We start from the raw sequence: 23,856 nt of genomic DNA, 5'->3' as shown, positions 1-23,856 counted from the left end.
GGACAGTCCCAGAACACATGATAGGGGTTTGCCTCCCGTCAGTTGGCATTTTCTTGTGAATAATGTGCACTTTGACATGGTGTTATGAAGAGTGAGCTTATTTGGGGCAGCTACTGTAAGCTACTACCGGTATGTTTTTAATATAATTTGAAATGGTCTAATGACATTTATTTTACTTCCTATTTTAGACTTGTTTTAGACCTGTTTTGGTTCTGTTTTAGATCTTATAGAGATAAAACATAAAATTGATTTTGCAGTCCGGTCCTCGGACCGTAGCCAGGGGGGGCAGATTTTTTGGCAACCCTTGTTGTATGTCGGTGTAATCCAGGCGTCCAGGCGTGTTCCATAGTAGAAAAAGCTTCAGTTGTAGTCATCTGGAGCCTTATGCAGATGCTCAGTGAAAGGATCCAGGAAAACAGGAACTTTACAGGAGAAATTAACCAGCATACTCCCTGAAGAAGCTTTCAAAAGAGTGATGGATTTTACACAGACAGCACAAGAAGCACAGCAAAGAACGCCAAATCAAGAAGTTCAACATTCTTTTGAACAAAAAGAATGCAGGTGAGGTCGAGCTAGACATTAGGACTGAGACAGACAAATTAGCGACCAGCAAAAACAATTGGATTAAGAACCTATCAGATCGTGTTCTGACACAGGCAGAAAAGGAGGTGCTTTCTAAAGGTCTCAACTTTTCTGTCACCTCTAAACAAATCCCTACAGAGGACTACATCACAGCCACTGAAACGGCAATTAGAAACAACAAAATGACTGAATCGGAGGCTGCAGACCTGAGGCTACGTGTCACAGCGACCCTGAAGAGTGCCAAACCACCGCCTTCAAATATCACATCTGAAGAGAGAAAAGCACTTTCAGCACTGGAAAAAGATCATAGCATCAACATCCTCCCAGCAGACAAGGGACATTGCACTGTGATTCTCAACGCAGCTGATTACGAAGCCAAAGTCCACACCCTCCTCGAGGACACGACCACATACGAGCGCTTGAAAAGAGATCCGACCAGTGGCTACAAGAAGAAAGTGATAGACTGTTTACAAAGGCTGGAAAAAGAGGAAGTGATAGACCGGCCTCTGTATTACAGACTGTATCCTGGTGAAGCCATGCCTTGCATTTATGGCCTTCCAAAAATACACAAAAAGGAGGTTCCACTCAGACCCATAGTGTGCAGCACAGATTCCATCACTTACAATGTGGCCAAGCATTTAACAACTATATTGGCTCCGCTTGTGGGGAATTCGGTACATCATGTGGATAACACGCACAACTTTGTGGATAAAGTGAAACATCTCCAACTGGACCCAGATGACCTCATGGTTTCATATGATGTTGTGTCCCTGTTCACCTGCATCCCGACCTCTGATGCAGTAGCAGCGGTGAGGATCAGACTGCAGGAAGACACCACCCTACAGGAAAGGACCAAACTGACACCTGAACACATATGTAAACTGTTGGACATCTGTCTGAACACCACTTACTTTCAATTCCGGGGACAATTTTACAGACAGATTCATGGCTGTGCCATGGGCTCGCCCGTCCCTCCCATAGTGGCCAACCTGTACATGGAGCACTTTGAGAAGAAGGCACTGGCCTCTTTCTCAGGCATAGCTCCAAAACTGTGGCTTCGCTATGTCGATGATACTTTTGTAACAATTAAGAAACAAGAGCTGGAAACCTTCTCTGATCACATCAATGCTGTGGACCCACATATCAGGTTTACAAGAGAAGACGCTAAGGAGAATCGCTTGGCCTTTCTTGATTGTTCCACGATCAGAGGAGAGGACGGGAAACTCCAAATAGAAGTATATAGGAAACCTACACACACAGACCAGTATCTGCTCTTTGGTTCCAACCACCCACTACAGCACAAGCTGGGGGTGATCAGAACCTTACAACACAGAGCTCAAGGTGTGCCCACCAGCTCAGAGGGCAAGAAGAAAGAGGAAAAACATGTCCGAAATGCCCTCTCAGCCTGTGGTTACCTGAGTGAAGAGAACCAAAAAGCAGGACAAAAGGGAAACTGAACAGAGAAGGAAGGGTGTTTCTATCCCTTATGTGTCTGGCCTGTCGGAAAAACTGCAGAGAATTTTTAGACAACACAAAGTCCCTGTTTATTTTAAACCAGGAAACACTTTAAGACAAAAACTGGTTCACCCTAAGGACAAGTTGCCGACTCAAAAACAGAGCAATGTAGTTTATTCGATCCAATGCAGTGAAGAAAGCTGTAAAGAACGGTACATAGGTGAGACAAAACAGCCTCTACACAAGAGGCTTTATCAGCACAGAAGAAATACAAGTTCAGGACCTCAGAGCGCCGTGCATCTCCATCTTGAAGCCTCTAATCACTCGTTTGAAGACGGTGATGTGAAGGTTTTAAGCAGGGAGAAAAGATGGTTTGAAAGAGGAGTCAAGGAAGCTATTTTTGTTAAAAAAGAAATACCTTCTTTAAACAGAAATGGAGGGCTAAGGTTTAATCTTCCTGTTATTTATAATGGGTTACTGAACCCCTGGAAAGGTAGAGGACCAGGGAATTTAGATGCTAATCAGGTACTCAGGGTGGTTGAGCCAGGGTCTCACAAAGACAAAGAGGATTCTAATAGCCCATTAAGATTCTGAATAGGCTAGCTCGGTAGATACAAGGGGGAGTTTCTGTTGAAACAAACAACTCTTTCTACTTCAGGAAGGCTCCGCCCAATGGGTGGGTCTTACCACAGAACAGTATTAATATCGGAGTTCTCGATCTAAATTCTTTTATTGACAATGACTCTTGGATGAGAGTCGAAACGTCTATTTTTTCAAACTGAGTCCAGATGACTACAACTGAAGCTTTTTCTACTATAACCCTTGTTGTAGTTTTTAACCAGATAGGAGGTTTTTTGCCTTGCCACACAAATCTTGAGATTGATTTATTCCATTCATCAAACTGCCGGTTGGGGATGGAAAGAGTATTGAATAGATATAGAAATCTGGGCAAAACATTCAATTTTAATCCTTTGACTAGTATGGCACAAGAGTAAATTTTTCAAAATCAAAGGGTGTCAAGCCTCAGTAATACAGCATTACTCAAACATGGCAGGAATCAATATAACTACTATTTTGGGGACAATAATGATGCCGAAACACATTGGTAACAAGGTTGAATGATTTAAACATTTGAATTTGTTTGTAATATGTACCCTTTAACCATATAATGCCTAACTAGCAAAAGTTGTTTATATAGTCTTCCCCACAACATTTTAAATGATTCATATAAATGCTACTTTTCACCAACCACATGGTTGCAGAAAATCACAGCACTTTCAAATAATCATTCCCCCCACCCTGCTGATGTTAGGCCCACACGAGTGCCACAATCCACTGGGTACCAAATCACACCATGAACTGCACCAAAAACTGCTTTTGCTTGGGAGTAGTATGCAAAGTAGCAAGCAGTCTGGAGAGTTAGCGTGTGGGGCCTCCATGTTTTATTCAAATGGGATCCAAATTGGTTTTGCGATATGACGGCTCATGTTTGTTTACAAGTCTTTGTCAATTTGTTAAGCTGTGGAAGGAGCGTGTCGACAATCCAGGCAGCTCGAAGAATTTTGAATGGTCTCAAAAACTAGCAACTTAAGAAGATGGCATCCTTCAGGACAGATATTATCAGTGTAATTTAGACAAGACCTGAACGGACGCTGTTTAGGCCTTCATCATTAGGCGTTTTTTGGGATCTAAGAAAACAACCAAATAGGTTGTTTTGATTTATATATATATATATATAAACCATGGACTGCAAAACAGAATATTTGTATGGCTTATGTTTATGCTGTTGATTTCATGTAAAGGTTACTGACTAAAAGTGCAGTATGCTAAAACAAAGGTTTATCCTTGAGATGTGCGCCACAGTCAAGCTGCCCTTGTACTTTAGAAAGCACATTCAAATATATTATAAATCTTTACCAAACCCTAAAATGAACAAAAATATGATTTTAAGTACATTGTTTCCATGGTGACTCAGTGCTTTAAACTTCTAAGAGTGATAAAAGCTCTCCAGGCTTTCAGACTACTGAATAACATTGTGCATGGAGAGTTTGTATGGTGTACTGAGCTTGGATGAAATTAAACTGCATATAGTCAAAATTGTCTGTGACATGTGACATACTTAGGACCCTGGTACTATGATAAAAAAAAAGATTGTTAACCCCATTCACACATATAGCCTTAAAGGTTGAATGGACGATTTTTTTGGCATAAATTTGAGTCTTATTTCCTCGTGGCGTGGACTGCCGATTAGTCCTGCCACGTATCAATCATAAAACGCACCTACCGCTCACCTGCAGCCACGTATCAATCATAAAACGCACCTACCGCTCACCTGCAGCCTCGTGCGGTTCGTCCCACATTTCTGCGAGAAGTGCATTGATCTATCATAATATAGTTCCCTCAGTGTACGGGGCAAAATGAAGACGGAGAAAGACTGTTCGAGCTGACTCAGAAGTAGACTGAAATCTACGGGAGACGAGCGATGCGATGGGATCCATCGCGCTAATAAACAAACGCACATGTGTGTTGTATCAGTCCGCACGTGTGTGTGCGCATGCGCACTTCCGCCTGCGTTCTCAAATTGCCGAAAAATCGTTCATTGCGCCTTTAAGTTCTTAACTGGTATTTTTATTTGTCCAATCATAATCATCATTGTGTCATTTATGTAGGTTTTGGACCTTGTTTACAGTATGGCTGCTAGTTTTGGAATTACCTCTACCTAAGTCATATTTGCTCAGTTTACACTAGGTCAGAGACGCCGTTGGAACGGAAGTTATCGGATTACAGAATCCAATATGGTACCCTCGTGGCGGCCCAAATCACTTGCGGTTGGAGACACCTGGTAGGTACATTTTCTGTCTTGCAGCAGAAAATTTCCAGATGTGTTGGGCTGGTGGTTAATGACATGACTTGAGGTGTAGGAGTTCATTGGTACGAATCCTGCTGGGAGCTAATTTTATATTGGGATTAAATTCAAGCTTTAGAAGTCAAAGTAATAAAAATGTTGATGTAATGTAAAATATTATTACTTAAACTTGAATTTTTCATATTCATATTTACACAACTGATGATTTGAAATAATGCTTTAAATTTTCACAATTCTTAGTTTTAAGTTCAATGCACGCCCATTTAACTCTATTTCATTCTAAATTATAAATGTGTTCCGAATATCTTAATAATCCTTGAAGATAAGATAATCCACATGTAGGCCTATGTACACCATACATTCTCAATGTTCAAGTATCAATCTGTCAATCATATGATGCCAGGGAGAAAGTTAAATCACAAATTAATTTGTGGATAAATAGACATTGGTTGGTTCAAACATGTTACATGGCGCTATAGAAAAACTTGCTTATTCTAAAATGCTAAATAATGTGTAGACCTCGGCCTGCATGTATTTTAATAATTGTTATATCAGACAACATGTATTTATATGACAATAACAGCACTCAAATTACACATCCGTACATATTAACAAAATACATAGGCCTACTTACACGGTACATGTTTCAGAACTTGCTCTAATTCCTCTGATGCCACTTATTTTCTACTTTTACTCCTTTACTTGCCTTGTGTTCTCCCTCGTCTTTATCTTTATTTTTATTTTTTCTGTGTATATATATATATATATATATATATATACAGAAAAAATAAAAAAATAAATAAAAAACATCCTTGTGCTCAGTCTGTCCGTAAGGAATCATTGAAAAACAATATCCACTTGTATTTTTCCTGAAGTTATCCGATTTCGAGATATTGTCAAGTAAACAAACTTTTCTTTGTTTCTCGCCGGACAAGAATGCGCTTGTCCGGCGCATTTCTCCGTCCATAACAAATGACCTGTTTGACCTATAAGATAATGTTGGGTATCCTTCTTTTCTTCAGACTGTTACCTACAGAATGAGACCATCCATGATTTTTTCTGTCCGCGGGTTTGTTTGCTACAGCCTCCGCAAAAAAAAATGCGCCGCTTGCGACGCACATGGATTAGTCTGTTTACATCTAAATAGCGCCGCATGCAAGTGACGTAGCAGAATTTGATTGACATATTATTCTAGCCAATGAGAATAGCTTTAGAAAGAGGGGCGGGACAAAGGGCTGATTGACACAGAATGTCCTGTATTCTCGTGCGTAAGGCTCAGGTAAGGCTGTAAAGAGCCAGATTTCTCGGCAGGATTTTGCGCATAACGTTTTCTGATTTTATTAGCCTTTTGGACGTGCATTTTGTTAGATATATTTATTATTATACCAATACAAAAATAAAATAAAAAAAAAAAAATATATATATATATATATATATATATATATATATATATTTTTTTTTTTTTTTCACCTCGATATGGGAAATTCATGGGTAAACTCATATTTACACATTTTCACATACATTGTTTTTAGCAGTTATAATTGGTATTAGTGGCCTACAAAACATCAAAATGTATGTTTTATGATCATAGAGGAGCTAAAATTGTAATAAAACTGTTTGGCACAGTTGGCACACATTCGGATCACTTGTTCCGAATATACTTTTTGATACAAAAAGGACAACAGCACCAAAATGCCTGTTCCTAGAGATCTGAAACTTAACACAGTTGTTGTCAACAAGATAAACATCATGTACAGTGAACAGCATATGCACACAATGAAGTATGTCATGCTCAGGACCATTACAAATTAACAATATTCAGGCGAGACTAAAAAAGGATCTTTTGTTTATGTTTGGGCCTCTGTAGTGTAAGTTCTGAAGCCCTGACAGTGTGACATGTGCACATCTGCAGAAACTAGAAGGCCTAAGCTTTCTAATGATGCATCACACGTGTCAGTGCACTCTATATTATAAATATGGGCTTGAATTTAATGTGACCACTTTCTGAATAATTAACATCACGTAGTCTCTTGAAACTAGCTGTTTTGAGATGGTATAATGTCTGTATCTTCGTGTTATTTACTGTTTTTTACTGTAGCCCGCGTTAGCCGCTTTAGCTCGCTACATTCGAAGCTAGCAGCTTTAGCTCGCTACATTCGAAGCTAGCACCGGGCCGTGTTCTTTTTTCCTCGGCTTCTGCATAACAAATACGGGCTTGAATTTAATGTGACTACTACTGAAAAATTACCATCACGTACTCTCTTGAAACTAGCTGTTTTGGGACGGTGTAATGTCTGTATCTTCGTGTTTTTTACTGTAGCCCGCGTTAGCCAGTTTAGCTCGTTAAATTCCAAACTTCTTTGTTTCCCTTTTCAGAAGAGGTGCTCACAGCTGGAGTTTATCAAAAACTATGCAGAAGTCACACTGTGACTGCTACTGAATGAATTATTTTGTCTTACGCTAGCTGTTTTTATTTTATCTTTATTTTTTCCCTCCATTCCTTATTGAGAAATGAGAGGTTCTGTCTATAGGAGATTTTGTTTATAAGAGTTCTTCTATTAAGAGTGTTTTATAAACTTCCTATAAGTTATCTGTCCTTTTCCTCTGTATCTTCCTGCGTTGCAACATTAAAATTTCTCCATGTGTGGACAATAAATGAATATCTTATCAAATGTCACATGTCTTCATCTAATTCCTTCCCTCTCTCCCTCTGTCTTCTACAGATACACTTTCCCTCAAACCCTCTGCAGCCGGTCAGCACGGAGCGAAGCGCTTTCAGCACAATGGACATCCACTTCCTCATTGCTGGCCACACCAAATTCTCCCCTGATTGCGGCTTTGGACTTATCAAGCAAGCATACTTGAAGACCTTTCTGTGCTGACGAGGCAAAAGACATCACATGCCCAGCGCCAAGAGTCACAGCACAGAAGAGTGCACAGACGAATGTGCAAAAGAGGATGACTCTTGGATTAATACATTTTTATGATGTACATATCACCACTTCCTATTGCACTACATAACTTTATACCTTTATATTTTATTATGTACATATCATGCCGTTTAGTGCTCAGTGTTCAATGTTTTGTTGTTTGTGTTGCACCGAATCACCTGTGAATTCTGTTTATCGACAAATGGCAATAAACTCTATTCTGATTCTGGTTCTTTGATCCTATTCAGGGCCTTTTGTAATCCAAGTATTTCCATTTTAATATAGTAACTTCAAATTCTGATTCAAGTCCAGTTCACATCAATAACACTTCTCTTGAGTCTTTAGTGACAGCTGTAGGGGGAGGTGCTGTCAGTGTGACAGGGGGGAGGGTTTATCCCAATGAGATGCAAATGAGCCCCCCTGTGACTCTGGGCTCACTCAGGTGAGAATCTTTAGAGGCCGTTTTCTCAGTGAAAGGTTTTGAGAGTTGTATACATTTAAATGACCACAACTTACTCAAATATTATCGGATCTTGCATAGCTTGGAATTCACGCTTTCAGAATCTGTGAGTAACTCAAAATGTCTCCGGGTAGACATGTAACTGGTTTATCCACGGTCAGTTACATTTTCAAAACCCAATGCATGACAGGTTAAACTCAAGAGTAGAGGTGAAATAAATGCAGGCAAAAGGATAAACAGAAAGTAGTTCCTGTTTACTCTAGATTTAGTCTCACAGCCATAAACTTGAAACTACGTCTTTTTCTACATTACTGAGATCAGCCTCATAATTAAAAAATATAATGAAGCTACGGATTAGGTTTTATTTATTAAGAAAGTGTAGTTAATGATTGTTTAATCATTGACTGAGGTTCAGGAGCTGGATCATGCTTCAACTTCCTACTCCTGCAACCACTCCACCACTCTTTTTAACCACACTCTATAAGCCCTATTTATACCGGCTTATCGCAGCATCTCCGGTTTTCTCTGTTCTCTCGACAGGGAGACAATTAGTCAGCATGCGCGTTAGTTTGAATGAGGATCATGAACCGTTTTCAATTAGAGTCTGACCTGTTCCCAGTCTGAACTTTCCAGTTGGTAGTATCCTCTCATAGTCACGTTCCCCAAGGTCCCTTCTGCGCCGCACGCACACAGCGGATGTGATTCCGTAGCCTCCAAACACCACCATCTCTACATGTGCTTCCGCGTCCTCCGTGTTCCTCTACTACAGGGGTGTCCAAACCTTTTTCACCGAGGGCCGCATTTTGAAACTTATATACGCAGCAGAGGGCCACAAACAACATGACAATGTCGACTTATTACTTATTAAAGTGAAGTTTTGCATTTGATATTGTTTCGATGCGCCTCCACACCTTTAATAAGACTTGGAACATTAATATTAGGTTCGTATAACATCACAATGCTTGAATGTTTCCACATTTTACAGTAAAAATACTACTTTTTGTTGTTTGGACCAACAGCAGGGAGCCGGAGGGCCAACAAAAATTAGTCTGAGGGCCGCATTTGGCCCCCGGGTACTGGATGTGGCTGTGGCTGGCGTGTAGCAGTATCCGAAGGTATCTCCTTCAGCCCTAGAATGATAAAATATCCACCTGTCTCAGCACTTCCTGGTTCCCTCTCCAGAGCTGATGATGTCACTATCGCTCCATGGGCCTCTCTCCTCTACCGCAGCCCGACCTCTCAGCTCCCCCTAGTTGTAAGTTGTACAGTTGTACTGTGTATGTACAAATAACAAGGGAACATCTCTAATCCTCCGCTTGATGCCCTTATTTGATCATAAGAAAAATGCGTGAACAGAATCCTCCACTCTATGCCTTCATTTGGTCATAGGTATAGAAATATGCGTGATCCAATCACCAGGATTGGTAGTCAAAAAGGAAATTCAGCTCGGAGTGTCTACAGAGCCGCGGCGCGCGGCCGAAACTGCTATGCTATTTTGTGCCGCAGCTCCTGAAACTGCTGGGCTATTTGACCGCGCCGCGGCTACTGGAAAACAGTTTAATCCCAGAGTTAATTCATTCATTAATAATACGATAAGGAGCTCAGACTATGCACAGAAACAAGTCGGTTATGGAAAATACATGAGTTTAATCATACAAAGTGCATCAACACTAGAAAAGTCTTAAAAGCCAGTGTGTAGGGCAAAGGGAGGCGAGGAGAGCCCGCTGCGCGAACTCATACCTTCGGACTAGCGAACCTTCGGACTAGTGAACCTAAACATTTCTGAATTTTCGGACCAGTGAACCTTCGGACCAGTGAACCTTCGGACTCGTGGGCACCCACCCTTCATTCAGACTACCCTCTCATCTGTCTTTTATCCCGCTCATTCTCAATCTTAATAGTAAAACACGTCTGAATGTGATTAAGTTCCATCATCCTTCGCTCGTAGTGACAGCATTATTATCTGCAGTTTGTAGACTCCTCTCTGAATGTAAGGATTACACTCTCTTCAATCTATGTTTCTACTCCGAAACATGATTCCACAATGTATTCCTACTGTTGCAACGATCGCTTGTCCGAACCTCATCCTCATTCCTCATCCTCACTCTTGCAACCTATTTGTACCACTCCATTGGCTACCCACCTTGTCAACAGATTTTACCCGAGAATGCGTTCTTTTCTACTCCACCTATTTGATCCGAGACTTTATTATCACCCCTTTTCAAATTCATCGCCAAAAAACTTTCAAACCTCTATTCAACTCCACCGGTAATGATCCCTTTCACCAGTAATGGGAAGATAGCTTTTAGATTCTCCCTGGTAATTGTTTGGCATTACCATGGATGCCTCTAATTTTTAAAAGAAAAGAAAGCTGTCTTTAGTGCACCACACGCACCTGTCCCTGCACCGCTCAGCTTGAATGGATTTCGATCGAGGGAAGGTTCCTCCACCACGCTCAAACCGAAAGAAAATCATTGATTTTGTGTCGCGAATTTGACAGAGCGAGGTATATTAGAGACAGCTAAGAGGAGACAGGCAGGGCAGACCAGAATGTGAGCCTAAAGAGATAACAAAATATAATATGCGTTACAGCGATGACAAGTTTTTAGAACATTTTGCACTATTGGAAAAAAAAATACATTTTGGATTATCCCGATGACAATATTCAGACGTGTGAAAGATTGTTTGTTTTTTATTTTTATTCTAAAGTATTAAGTTATTATTTTTCCATTTCCCAATTGCTTGAACAGAAGGTTAATTAATACATAAGGAAACAAATTGACGATAGGTTGGTCAAGTAGACAGACTTGTGTGAAGGATATAAAAACATGCATGACATTTAATTATCTCTTCTTCTTTTTTACATTTTTTAGAACATAGAACTTTACATTTTTTAGAACATAGAACATTACAAAACACAACACAACTGAAGAGCAAAAATCTAAATAAGAACACATCAACTCATCAACTCATCACATTTAGATTAAAATAAAATTCCCTCTCAAGTCTGTTAAATCTGTCCATTTCCAAATTAAGTCTGAAATCAGTTTTTTCATTTTTCTGAGATCTGTTATGATGTCAGTCCAGTCCTTGATTATTGGTGATGTTTGTGTCATCCATTTCTTTGTGATGGCCTTTTTACTGCTGCCAAAAGATTGCTCCAAAAGTATCCTTTTATTGTGTCCATGGTAGGAGTTTTCAGTCCCAAGTACCGTACTTTTCGGAGTACTTTTTGCCCACGCTTTGAACCCTGCAGCCAATACAGCGGTGTGTCTAATCTATAGATTTTACCGGCTAACGGCCACCGGGGGGCAATCTAGAAGGAAGCGCAAGCCTTGGACACAGTGTAGAAAAGATAAGATAATCCTTTATTGTCCCACATGGGGAAATTTCATTGGTGCAACGCAGGTAGATACAGAGGTAGATACAGAAGAAAAGAACAGATCACTTATAGGAAGTCTGAAAAACACTTTCAGTAGAAGATCTCCTATAAACAAAAACTCCCATAGACAAATAAATAAATACATAAATACCATTGCATGTGAGAAGAAGTCCTCAGGGGACACATCAAGTTTTCCATATTTCAATCTTCAAAATCCTGGGATAATTTGGATGCTCAAACCCCTCCACCACATTAAGGGGTCGGTTCAAGGAGGGTCAGTTAGCATTTCCCATGTGAATACAATGGGCACTTTGACATAATGTCAAAAATCATTTTTCCAGCAAAACCATTTGTTTTTAATATATTTAATAGAGTAGTTGTCCTGATTATTTACTTAATTGATATATTTTAGATATTATTCCCCTTGAAAGTTCTGATTTATGAGCTTGAGAGTTATAATGGTCATTACTTTGTTTAAGTTCTTGGTTTTAATACAACTTATTTGTAAATACCTATACAAGTCCCGTTTCTTCAAGCCAAAGGATTCCTTCTACATATGAAATCATGTAATTTTCTTTTACAATCTCGAGAAAAAACCTTTTTTTATTATATATGTTTTTTTTCCTCAAACAGAGATTGAAGTTTAAGATTCAACCTTCCGGTCGTATATAATAGTCTCTTGAAACCCTAGAGCGGTTGAAGCCCAGGGCGTTCAGATGCTAATCAGGTGCTCAGTGAGGAGGGAGCGAAAGTCAGTTTACAATAAGATGTAGATAGCCCATTACAGGGTTAGCAAACAAAGAGAGTATATAATACTCCCTTTATTAGGAGGTCCCACTCGGTGGCTACAGCAGAATCTTTTTTCTACAATACTTTTTGTTACCCAGACCTTGAATCTCTAGCTCCTTCCATGTTAAGCACAGATTTTACCCTGGATCACACCAGATTTGAACAGAAATTAAGTCATACGTTTCAGACAAGGTTTGGAGTTTTTATTTCTTTCTTTGCCTTACCATATGAATCTTGAGATTGTTTTATTCCACCCAATAAACAGCTGTTTGGGAATGGAAATTGTGAGAGTCTGGAATAGATCAGAATCAGAAAACGTTTATTGCCATTTTCAATTAACAAAATTCACAAACATAGGAACTTGCTTTGGTGATTCGGTGCAACATACAACAATGAACAATAATACAAAATAAACATATAAAATCAAAAACAGCATGCATTGAAGAAAAACTATTTATATTTACTATAAAAAATTTAAATATGCTTACTTTGTGCACAAAATTTTGTTACACTTACAGATGTAGTGCAGAAAGTGAAATGTCTAGTGAGTGACAAATTGTAGTTAAAGTGGCAGGTGTTCATAAGTTCATGAAATGTTCATGAGTCCAACAAGGGAAAGAAACTGTTCTTGTGGCAGTAGGTTCTGGTCCAGATGGACCGTAGCCTCCTGCCTGAGGGGAGCGGCTCAAATAGTCCATGTCCAGGGTGAGAAGGGTCGGCTGTGATCCGACCTGCTCGTCCCAGAACCCTGGAGACGTTCAGGTCCCTCAGAGATGGAAGTCTGCAGCCGATCACCTTCTCAGCAGAGCGCACAATGCGCTGTAGTCTCTGTTTGTCCCTGGCTGTGGCTCCAGCGTACCACACGGTGATGGAAGAGGTGATGGAGGACGTGAGGATGGACTCAATGATGGCCGTGTAAAACTGCACCATTATATGCACTGGCAGCTTGGCTGATAAATATCGGCTAAAACATTCATTTTTATAGTTTCAATCCTTTGACTTAGACTTAAGTGTGGGGTAAGAGTACATTTTAATGTCAGTTTTTATAATGGAGAAAAGAGGGGTATAATTTTTCTATAAATTGTCAACAATTATTTATGAAGGACAACATCTAAATATGTAATAGATTCCATTTCCCATCTAAATGGGTAGGTTAAAGGTCAAAAGGGGTCAAAAGTAAGAGAGATTTTTTTTGTAGATTGAGTTTGTATCCAGACATAGAACCAATATCTTGAAGGAAATGCACCATGATTGTAGAGGAATTTCTGGTTTGGGCACATCATATGCGCAGCAGCCAATTTACATGGACTCTTTTCCAAAATAAAACAAAACATAAATGTCAAGTTGCTGCTTGTTACAATGAACAAAATGCTAAATAATGAGCTACCAAAGTTATAGTACAATGCTGAGAACCTACACAAATGTCTCCTTTAAAGACCAATAATAGTTAGTTTAATAGATGCAGAAATGCCTTATTGAAGTTAAACTGCCACATAAACAGATTTTTTTCCTTTTGACAGCCTTCTCTTTGATTCTCCTATGAGTTAAGCATGTAATTGCCTCCTCGCCGTCGTGGACCTTCTGCTGGGACAAAACACTTGGTACATAATTGGAATCGGAGGTAGACTCAGGTTACGTGGCACCTTTCACCGCCGCTATTGCTGACAACGCACCAAAGGAAAAGCTCGGTGACGCGACCAATTTGCAAAGGCAGTCGACCGAAAAATTATGTTGGCCCTAATCTGTCTTAAAACCGTACCAAGTTTGTGTGAGGGAAACATCAAAACACGCAACATAAGAAATTGAGCTGAAAGGTTAGGTTTATTTGACGGAAAGGTAATTATGGGTATTGAAAATGACCGTTGTAATCTTTTGTCAACCTGGAGTAATTTCCAATGGTAACAGCCCCTTGACATTTTGCTAGCTCTGGCAAAAAACTGCAAAACCAGCATCTATTCTGTTACTGTTACTATTGCTGAAAGACAATGCATTTTATGGTATACAATGTTATGTCTTGGACTTTGTGTTCAGGGCCTCATAGTGTTTTTTGAAGATTTGATTCTTCAAACAACATACATTATTCAGAGGCATCGCGTCACGTCTTTGTGTTAACGCAGCCTCTGCGCATGGCTGGTTCAATAATGTAGGATGAGTTCACCTAGAGCGGCGTGGCACCTGTGCAAGTCCAGTGAAAATAATGAAAAGTGTCTTCTTTTTTCTGTGGATATGTTATTGCTTGGCTGAAATGTTCACTGTGTGGCATTTAACTTATCTACCTTGTTAAACATTATCTTTCCTACCGTGATTTTGAAAAACATGCTTTGCGAAATGGTCTTGCCATTTTGAATTTCAAAAAAATAAATAAAATAGAGACATTTTCAGAGTGTTATTTATTATGTGTGTTTATTAATTTTGCGTTGTGTTGCATGACGAAGGTTGTTTTAATTTATTTTAAAATAGTATCTATACTAAGCCGGGACTGGAGTCTGTGTCTTGTCTCTACTCTTTCATTAAAGGCGCATTTGGATGCATTGCCATAATGAAGTGATGAAAAAGAGTAAATGAAACAGACTGATGTTTCTATCCATCAATATAATTTGATGTTTGGTCCCATGAAACACAGGGTTTACTGCTTTTCTGTTTTAGAATGAACCCGAGGCAGTGCCCTCTAACATATGTTCCAGCAGTCACCACAAGAGGGTGCCCTGAAACAAAATGTAATTATACTTCATTAAAACAAATATAATGGATAGTATTACAAAAAGAATCATGTAGTATGTTCTGCTGCTTTTGTGCTTGCTTGTAATACCCTTCTCAATTCGCTGTTGTAGTGAATACTCTATTGTAAATTAGCTTGTGCACACAAGAACATTTGAGAGAATAATTAATGGTAATTGTTTTCTTGATACAATACTAGACACTGGTCCAAGGCCAAATAAAATAAATACTGTTTTTTTTTTTTTTAAATCCTCGCACAGGTTTTGCAGTTTTCTTTTCTCAGAAGTGAGTGCCTCTAATTGAAGTGGCCTTATTGGTATGCAGATATTGAATAAAATAGACTATACTAGTCAAACCACAGGAAAAGAGCCATTAGCAGACAACAAACGTTTTCCAAAGCACCATAGTCTGTACGTGCCCAGCCGTACTTTGGAGTCTCGTTGACCAAATGGATTACTTGCTAATAGCCATTTCCAGCAGTAGTTGGAACTTTGAAAGTGGCAAACGAACCCGTGACAGGCTGCCAGTGTCGGCGTCGCACTATTTTTTAAATTGTCACTACGTGATGTGAGAACTTTTCGACCGTCACACAAAATATCTTCACTGCTGCTACCCCGGGCATGCCTGACGCCACGGCCATGGCAGCCAGTGGGTCGGCACTAGATCATACACTCCTAACTCATTCTGACTTCCGTGAGTTAGCAGTGCATGATCTAATGCCGACCCAGCCGGTCTGCACGCTGACCAAATATGAGCATATTTTTTTTGGCCTAATTTTATGGGTGAAGGAATTTCTATAAATATATGTATAAAAAGGTTTCAAATAGGCTCTATAAGACAAACAGAAAACCTGACACATTGAACAGTCCTAAATGCTGCTGACACCAAACACAGACCAAATAGGCCTAATATGACTAAAATTGATGACAAGCATTAAAATGTACACATCTTCATTTAGTACAACTATTTGTTTTGATACTTTGATTACTGGACATTATTTAACCAAGAAAGTCCAACTGAGATTTAAAATCTCTTTTACAGGGGTGTCCTGGTCCCAGAGGGAAGGAGCCTATTGTGCATGTTTTTAGTGATAGGGAAAACTGTAGCACCCTGAGGTGCTACGCAGAAACGGGCAAGGCAGTAGACACATTTATTTTATACGGACTCGCTTGGTGCTTATTCCTCGAGTTATCTGCAATGGCCTAAAGTTCTGAAGTTTGGTGAAATGTTTATTCAGAATATGTGTGAGGCGCTCAAAGCAGAGGTGTGGTTAAAGCTGCGTTATCAGGTCATGTGCACAGACCGTATCTTATTAGTTGTGAAGTTTTGTGCACATAATTTGACAGCATAGCATTTGTGCAACCCCTCAGCACCAATAAATCCTTGTTGATCCAGTGGACCATTAAGACATAGCACCAGTCTTGTTATTATGGGGTGGTAATGGATGGAATGAATCAAATCACTGGTTCAGAGTACTGGTGGCTGCAGTAACAAAGGACCTGAAATCTGTGCTGTGATTTCTGATTCTCCATTTGGTACGCCAAGGCAAATCTGAAGCAGTTTTCTACTGTGCGCTTGGTTCCCACTGACAGTCACTTGCAGGGTGAGGACAATTACGATTAACAATGATCGAGGCCAAACAAGTAAAATGGATTTTCTTTTTACTCTGTGACAATTTCACACTCACGTCACTCTAACGTCACATCAAACAAAAAGAAACTTAAATATCCAACAACAATGATAACGGTTGCATCCTTTTGTTGAAATAAATAAAAATAGAAAATAATTAAAGAATACTGTATAGCAAAAAAATTAACAGAACAGGTCAAGACAACACATACAGAATAGTCAGATAGACAGACAGAGCAGATAAGATAGACAAAACAAAGAGAGAATTCAGATACATTGAAGTCCTTCTATCTGCTCAAACAGGTCGATTCAAGTAGGTACTTTTGCCACATCAATAACTTCACTAGCAGGGACCACGCCACAACAGAGTATGAAAGAATATTTATTGATAATAACGACAATGGAGCGCGCGGCAGTGGAGGGCGCGACGGTGGAGCGACGATTGAGCAACGAGAGTTGGCTGGGGCTCTGTCTCGGGTATTCAGCCCAGCCGATTCAGAACCCCACCTCCGTAGATGGTGATGTGTTAAGGTGAAGATGATAGAGACATGGGGTGGGGGGGTGGGGTCGAGAGAGCTGAGACGACAAGATATGCTGTGAATAGGCCTTATAAATAGGGCTTCTGGGTAATTAGAGGTGTGGTTAGAGAGTGGGGCGTGTTTACTGGTGGAGTAGAGGTTGAGGCGTGGTCCCGCTCCTGAACCCCCGTTGGTGATTAACATTTCCAACTTCTACATAAACATTACATTCTTTGAATGCTCAAAAAAATTTCAAAATGTTGCTTACATACAGTACGTAAGCATAGAATTTGCTGGCAAACATACGATTAACCCTTGTAAACATAATGCATTTTTATTTTATGTGAAATTCAGAATTATATCAGAATCAGAAAAGGGTTTATTGCCATTGTCAATGAACAGAATTCACAAACATAGGAACTTGTTCTGATGATTCGGTGTAACAGAAGATAAGAGAGCGCAAAGTAATTTTTTGCCAAAATCCTGCGGGAGTCATTTATTTTGGAAAGCATTGTACGGACACTATGCGCGATGCATGATGGGTATTTAAAATGGAGACACCACAGTGACGAGCGCTCAGAGCGCTCTCAAAACTCAAAACTCTCAAAACCTTTCACTGAGAAAACGGGGCTCAAAGTTTTTCACCTGAGTGAGCCCAGAGTCACAGGGGGGCTCATCTGCATCTCATTGGGACAAACCCTCCCCCTGTCACACTGACACCACCTCCCCCTACAGCTGTCACTAAAGACTCAAGAGGAGTGTTGTTATTGATGTGAACTCGACTTGAATCAGAATTAGAAGTAACTATATTAAAATGGAAATACTTATTAAATACTTAGATTACAAAAGGCCCTGAGTAGCATCAAAGAATCAGAATCAGAATAGGGTTTATTGCCATTTGTCGATAAACAGAATTCACAGGTGATTCAGTGCAACACAAACAACAAAACGTTGAACACTGAGCACTAAACGGCATGTAATATACATAATAAAATATAAAAGGTATAAAGTTATGTAGTGAAATAGGAAGTGGTGATATGTACATAAGGCTACCCCAAATAAATTGTCTGTTTGCTGTAACCCGACCCAACATTTTTCAAGTGGGTCGGACGGTAGACAAATTATTATTATTTTTACTTTGAAGGCAAAAAAAAAAAGATCCAAATTTTTCTATTTTTTGACTCGGAGTGAGCACCAGGGGTCAGGCTTCTACAGTCAATGACGGAAAACGTCTCGATCAACCCGATCAGGAGACTAAATCTCACGATTTTAAGATATTTTTATCGACCTTTTGTACGCCGCTATCCTTTATTTTGGTAGCGAAGGCGAGCGGGGGGAACATGCGGTGGACACGGGCACCGCCATGTTTGTTGTGATGACGCTGCTGGGCGTGTTTCAATCCCAGAATGCATTGCGTAAGTCAAATTTAAATCAAGTCACACCGTGATAGAGAGTGACATGTACTATGGACACTGCAGTGGCGCCGACAGAGGCAAAACTGACTTGTATAGGGCAATATAACTTTCATTTTGCGCGTTCTGTTTTGTTACAGAAGCATGTGGAGGACCGAAAATGAAAGTGCCTTATCAGTCCTTTGGAATGAAAGATAGGTATACCAGCGTGACGTTTTTTCAACAAAATGCAGATTTTTTTTTTTTCTTCAGTCGGCTAATTTCATACAGGGTCGGTCGGGTTACGGCAAACAGACATTATTTTGTTCAGTCTAATAAAAATGTATTAATCCAAGAGTCCAATTACATCAGAGATCACATCCGCATCCTCTTCTGCATATTCGTCTGTGCACTTTTCTGTGCTGTGACTCTTAGAGCTGGGCATGTGATGGCTTTTGCCTCGTCAGCACAGAAAGGCCTGATTTTTTCATGCAGATAGGTCTGCCTATCAATGTCCAGTCCAGGTGGGACCAGGACATGGAGATTGTCAACCGGAGGCAGAACAGCTGAATTGTGTAGTAGCTGAAATTCCACAGGTTCTGCTTCACAGTGACTTTTTGCAAACACCACACCTGGTCTCTTGGCATCAAAGCTGTAAGCAGGGTTTGTTTGCTACAGCCTCCGGAGGAAAAAATGCGCCACTTCCGAGGCGCGCATCCATCTTTGTTTTTAGCCCTTAGCTACTGCTAACAGTCACGTAGGAGACTTTGATTGACATATTATTCTAGCCAATAAGAATAGCTTTCGAATGGTGGGCGGGACAAAGGCCTTATTCACACAGAATTCTCCCTGTTCTCGTGCGTAAGGCTGTCAGAGCCTAGATTCTTCTGCATTTTGCGACTAGATTTTACGCATCACGTTTTTTGATTTTATTAGCCTTTTGGACGCGCATTTTGTTAGATATATTTATTATTATACCAATACAAAAATAAAATACAAATACTGTTAATTTTTTTTTTTTTTTACCTCGATATGGGAAATTCAAGGGTAAACTCATATTTATACATTTTCACATACATTGTTTTCAGCAGTTATAATAGATATTAGTGGCCTACAAAACATCAAAATGTATGTTTTATGATCATAGAGGAGCTAAAATTGTAATAAAACAGTTTGGCACAGTTGGCACATATTTGGATCACTTGTTCCGAATATACTTTTTGGTACAAAAAGGTCAACAGCACCAAAATGCCTGTTCCTAGAGATCTGAAACTTTACACAGTTGTTGTCAACAAGATAAACAGCATGTACAGTGAACAGCATAAGCACACAATGAAGTATGTCATGCTCAGGACCATTACAAATTGACAATATTCAGGCGAGACTAAAAAAAGGATGTTTTGTTTAAGTTTGGGCTTCGCTTCTGTAGTGTAAGTTCTGAAGCCCTGACAGTGTTCATGTGCACATCTGCAGAAACTAGAAGGCCTAAGCTTTCTAATGATCCATCACACTTGCATGTGGTCTGTAAGATCCTCTTTTAATAAGCAATGCCATTTGGGTCCAACCATTGTGCACAGGGTGAAATAGGTGGATGGTAACAGCTCCATCGCTCCTCAGGTGTCGTCGTACGCTGTGGGAGTGAGATGAAATTCTAACATCTTGGTTTGCCGTCTTCAAGTTATTGTGCGTTTGTTTCATCTGTTTTTAGTCAATTTAATAAAAACATCAAAAACTGAATTCAACTCCGCCTTTGTTATTTGTTTGTTTGTTTTCAGATTTTAAAGTGTGTTTGGGTCTGGTGTTTTTCTAATGACAACTTTGTTTCGGTGGAACTGAATCCGTGCGAAATGGTGATCACGGTTTTACAGTTTGCAAAGACGAATGGGAAAATAAAAGTACAAAACCTGCACTGAGTTGTAAAGCAGAATCCCTCTTTGATGTCATCAGTGAGCGACAGTCACAGAGACGACTCACGACTGACACGTTATTCTGACGGTTTCAACCACCAACAAAACAAAGGGGTTTTTACATTTTTTAGTCAAATCATAACTGTTGGGTCATTATATGGTTTTGACCCTTGTTTACAGTTCACGAAAACTAAACAACAACAACACTAAACCGACTAAACAAAAGCCGGTTTAGCCACAAAAACTAACCGCAAAGCTCCGAGCTCCGCAAAGCACCATAAAACACACATAAAGCACAACCCACGGGTCAAGAAATACTACATAATTATATAATTTGTACAGAACAACGCCGAAAAATAAGCTAAATGGAGCTAGCTTAGCCTAGCTTCCAACTTAGCCCGCGGCTAACACAGGAACAAACAACACCTACTGAGCTAGTTTTCGATGTGCATATCATTTTAGCATGTATGCATGCATGCAGGGATCTTGTGAGTACTTACGCCATGCACTTTCTTTTTGTGGATCTTTTTTCTTTTTCGTCTTTTTGTACTCCGTACTCTATACATGTGTACTCCATCTTCAACACCACAGAGTATGACGGTGTCATGTGGCTAGCAGTTGATTGGCCGAAAAATAACAACAACGGCTGGCTAGAAATAGGTGACGCCCCCGAAGAGCGCTGGAAAAAGATATTACCATTACAGGATTCCTAGTATTATGTTCATGGAAATAATGTCTTGTTTGATTCTGATTTCCATCAATCATTTCTGAATTGAACCCCAGAACTTTGACACATGAAGAAAATGATAAAATAATCAACATTTTCTGTGCTATTTAATTTTAATCTCACTCATTTTATTTATTTACTGTTTGGAATAAAACCTTTTATTTTTTATAGTTTTTCTTGTTCTAATGGCCAATATTTCATACATGAAACAAATAAATAAAATAAGGAGATAAAAGGCATCCTTGACGGACCCCTCTACACAATGTGACATTGTTCTAAAGCTTACGATTTGATAAACTTTTTTTTTTTTAATGTGAACCCATTTTAATATATTTTTCCAAAATAAAAAAATAAAAACATTATGTGCTATTGATAAAGATATGTGACTGACCGTGGCCAATCCAGTTACAAGTCTACCCGGAGACATTGAGTTATTCACAGATTCTGAAAGTGTGAATTCAAAGCTTTCCAATGATGTCTCACTCATGTAGATCTGATAATATTTAAGTAAGTTGTGGTCATTTGAACGTAAACAACTCTCAAACCCATTCACTGAGAAAACGGCTTCCAAAGTTTCTCACCGGAGAGCCCAGAGTCACAGGGGCTCATTTGCATCTCATTGAGATAAGCCCTCCCCCCTGTCACATTGACACCACCTCCCCCTACAGCTGTCACTGAATACTCAAGAGGAGTGTTGTTATTGATGGTAACTGGACTTGAATCAGAATTAGAAGTTACTATATTAAAATGGAAATACTTGGATTACAAAAGGCCCTGAATAGAATCAAAGAATCAGAATGAGAATAGGGTTCATTGCATTTGTCGATAAACATAATTCACAGGTGATTCAGTGCACCAACAATGGTGCACTGAATGATTCAACACAAACAACAAAAGATAAGATAATGTTAAATGTTACAACACAGTAGATACAGGGGGAAAGGACAGTAACTTAAAGGAAGTTTAAAAAACACTCTTAATAGAAGAACTCTTATAAACAGATGCCAGGGCCAGGTATACGAACTGCAACGGGTCCATGGCTTTGAATATATGAGATAATAGATATGATATGAACACCACCAGAGTCCAATTACATCAGAGATCACATCCTCATCCTCTTCTTCGTCTGTGCACTCTTCTGTGCTGTGACTCTCGGCTCTTGGCATCAAAGCTGTAAACAAATAACAGGACATTTAAGAAATGGCTAACTATTTCACATAAAACACTCATTAACTATTTTTTTTTTAACACAATGTGAGAGTTTCAATATAAATACCTGAAGTGCTGATAACTCTTGATCTTTGGAAGCCGTCTGAAGAAGGGACTCAGATGCTTCTGCCAGTCCAAGTTCTTGACAAACACTTTGCCATCCGCCGTTCCAACAAGCTGTGGGATATTGAGGTGAGTCTCAGGAGAGCTGTTTTCCACTACCTGATGACAAGGGCGACAATGTAAGAAAATGAGAACAGAAGAAACATATCTTAAGCAGAGAGCAGCACTGAAGTTTTGCCAGGCTTATGTTTACACATTACAGTAGTCAAATAATATAAACTAACCTCAGCGATGTCTTCCAAAGTGTCAACCCTGGTCTTCATGTATGCTCGCTTTATAATCTGATGATCTGTGCGTGGCCTGCAGCTTCTGATGTGTGGGAGAAGCTGTTTCCACAGTGATCTGAAGCTTGATGTACAAACTGCAGGCTCACCTGAAAAACAGATGTTGCTTATGGTTAATTATACTCTAATCATTAAAACACGAAAATCACCAAAATAATGTTTTACACTTACCACGCTCCTTAGCAGACTTCACGTAGAGACAGGTCATGTCAGTCAGGGTGTCTTTGCCAATTCTGAAAAGGGGGATAAAAGGATTAGGGTTAACAGTAATATGGGAATAACACGCTTCACAGATAACAGTTCACATTGTGACGTTAACGGTGTATTTAAGATGCAAAACGCGGAGATATTGGGACATCTGCCCTCGGCTAGCGATGCTAGCTAGCTCACTTGAGATAACACTGCTCGTAAAAGCAAAACACTTGCAGAACAGCACACCAAAACATAAACATACACTCGATTGATTAAAGTGATTAAAAGCGGGTGTTTTAGTCGCAAAGCTTACCTGGTTCAGCCGTCCTGTTGTCTCTCCCAACACCGTGCACAGAGAGACACACAAGAAGCTGATAATGGCCAGGCAAGCGCGTGATTGGTTCGAGTGACGCAGTGCGTGCGTGACGTGCAACGTACGTAAGCCACGTGACCAGAAGTGGTATCGGGAGTTGTAGTTTTTTTCTCTTCCCTCGCCGAAAAATAACCCGATAACATAGCAAAGTTTAGCTTACAACTTAGCTCCGAATAGCTGCGTTTAGCTCCGGGCCTAACAGCCGGTTTAGCACCATAAAACACACACAAAGCACGACCCAAAACCCACGGGCCAACCCACGCCGAAAAATAACCTGATAACATAGCAAAGTTTAGCTTACAACTTAGCTCCGAATAGCTG

General features: G+C 39.8%; 1 long non-coding RNA gene across 1 annotated transcript in view; it reads left to right on the top strand.

The window, feature by feature from the left end:
- The first annotated feature begins 13,080 nt into the window (after positions 1-13,080).
- The window catches only part of LOC140369541 (uncharacterized), a 185,802-nt gene continuing 175,026 nt past the window's right edge, over positions 13,081-23,856 (top strand). Inside the window, exon 1 of the long non-coding RNA XR_011928232.1 lies at positions 13,081-13,341. This is a non-coding gene — a long non-coding RNA (uncharacterized lncRNA). The remainder of the gene's footprint in view (positions 13,342-23,856) is intronic.

This window comes from Eucyclogobius newberryi, unplaced genomic scaffold (assembly GCF_026437365.1).
Source record: "Eucyclogobius newberryi isolate DKJ021-1_F unplaced genomic scaffold, fEucNew1.0.hap1 SCAF_20, whole genome shotgun sequence".
NCBI classification, from domain to species: Eukaryota; Metazoa; Chordata; class Actinopteri; order Gobiiformes; family Gobiidae; genus Eucyclogobius; species Eucyclogobius newberryi.
The sequence above is the reverse complement of the archived record's forward strand: the minus strand, read 5'-3'. Positions and strand labels throughout refer to the sequence as shown.